The sequence below is a fragment of the Idiotropiscis lumnitzeri genome, chromosome 22, assembly GCF_059441095.1.
Source record: "Idiotropiscis lumnitzeri isolate Australia: NSW breed Sydney's pygmy pipehorse chromosome 22, RoL_Ilum_1.0, whole genome shotgun sequence".
Classification (NCBI taxonomy): Eukaryota; Metazoa; Chordata; class Actinopteri; order Syngnathiformes; family Syngnathidae; genus Idiotropiscis; species Idiotropiscis lumnitzeri.
Window position 1 is genome coordinate 8,522,159 of NC_142412.1, and position 2,200 is coordinate 8,524,358.

The window sequence follows — 2,200 nt, forward strand, 5'->3', positions numbered from 1 at the left end:
ACCAGTTGCAGGGATGGCAGAGCTGTCTAAGGCGCTGCGTTCAGGTCGCAGTCTCCCCAGGAGGCGTGGGTTCGAATCCCGCCTCAGACAGAGCCCATTGAAAGTACCAAGCAAGAACAAAGCAAACACATTCAAGAGAGCATTACCAGGTGCCAGGATGGCGGAGCGGTCAAAGGCGTTGCGTTGAGGTCGCAGTCTCCCCAGGAGGCGTGGTTTAGAATCCCGCCTCAGACAGAGCCCATTGAAAGTACCAAGCAAGAACAAAGCAAACACATTCAAGAGAGCATTACCAGGTGCCAGGATGGCGGAGCGGTCTAAGGCGTTGCGTTCAGGTCGCAGTCTCCCCAGGAGGCGTGGGTTCGAATCCCACCTCAGACAGAGCCCATTGAAAATACCAAGGAAGAACAAAGCAAGCACATTCAAGAGAGCATTACCAGTTGCCAGGATGGCGGAGCGGTCTAAGGCGCTGCGTTCAGGTCGCAGTCTCCCCAGGAGGCGTGGGTTTGAATCCCACCTCAGACAGTGCCCATTGAAAGTACCAAGCAAGAACAAAGCAAACACAGTCAAGAGAGCATTACCAGTTGCCAGGATGGCGGAGCGGTCTAAGGCGCTGCGTTCAGGTCGCAGTCTCCCCAGGAGGCGTGGGTTTAAATCCCACCTCAGACAGTGCCCATTGAAAGTACCAAGCAAGAACAAAGCAAACACAGTCAAGAGAGCATTACCAGTTGCCAGGATGGCGGAGCGGTCTAAGGCGCTGCGTTCAGGTCGCAGTCTCCCCAGGAGGCGTGGGTTCAAATCCCACCTCAGACAGTGCCCATTGAAAGTACCAAGCAAGAACAAAGCAAACACAGTCAAGAGAGCATTACCAGTTGCCAGGATGGCGGAACGGTCTAAGGCGTTGCGTTCACGTCGCAGTCTCCCCAGGAGGCGTGGGTTCGAATCCCACCTCAGACAGAGCCCATTGAAAGTACCAAGCAAGTACAAAGCAAACACAGTCAAGAGAGCATTACCAGTTGCCAGGATAGCGGAGCGGTCTAAGGTGTTGCGTTCAGGTCGCAGTCTCCCCAGGAGGCGTGGGTTCGAATCCCACCTCAGACAGTGCCCATTGAAAGTACCAAGCAAGTACAAAGCAAACACAGTCAAGAGAGCATTACCAGTGGCCAGGATAGCGGAGCGGTCTAAGGTGTTGCGTTCAGGTCGCAGTCTCCCCAGGAGGCGTGGGTTCGAATCCCACCTCAGACAGAGCCCATTGAAAGTACCAAGCAAGAACAAAGCAAACACATTCAAGAGAGCATTACCAGGTGCAAGGATGGCGGAGCGTTCAGGTCGCAGTCTCCCCAGGAGGCGTGGGTTCGAATCCCACCTCAGACAGAGCCCATTGAAGGTACCAAGCTAGAACAAAGCAAACACATTCAAGAGAGCATTACCAGGTGCCAGGATGGCGGAGCGGTCTAAGGCGTTGCGTTCAGGTCGCAGTCTCCCCAGGAGGCGTGGGTTCGAATCCCGCCTCAGACAGAGCCCATTGAAAGTACCAAGCAAGAACAAAGCAAACACAGTCAAGAGAGCATTACCAGTTGCAGGGATCGCAGAGCTGTCTAAGGCGCTGCGTTCAGGTCGCAGTCTCCCCAGGAGGCGTGGGTTCGAATCCCGCCTCAGACAGAGCCCATTGAAAGTACCAAGCAAGAACAAAGCAAACACAGTCAAGAGAGCATTACCAGTTGCAGGGATGGCAGAGCTGTCTAAGGCGCTGCGTTCAGGTCGCAGTCTCCCCAGGAGGCGTGGGTTCGAATCCCGCCTCAGACAGAGCCCATTGAAAGTACCAAGCAAGAACAAAGCAAACACATTCAAGAGAGCATTACCAGGTGCCAGGATGGCGGAGCGGTCAAAGGCGTTGCGTTCAGGTCGCAGTCTCCCCAGGAGGCGTGGTTTAGAATCCCGCCTCAGACAGAGCCCATTGAAAGTACCAAGCAAGAACAAAGCAAACACATTCAAGAGAGCATTACCAGGTGCCAGGATGGCGGAGCGGTCTAAGGCGTTGCGTTCAGGTCGCAGTCTCCCCAGGAGGCGTGGGTTCGAATCCCACCTCAGACAGAGCCCATTGAAAATACCAAGGAAGAACAAAGCAAGCACATTCAAGAGAGCATTACCAGTTGCCAGGATGGCGGAGCGGTCTAAGGCGCTGCGTTCAGGTCGCAGTCTC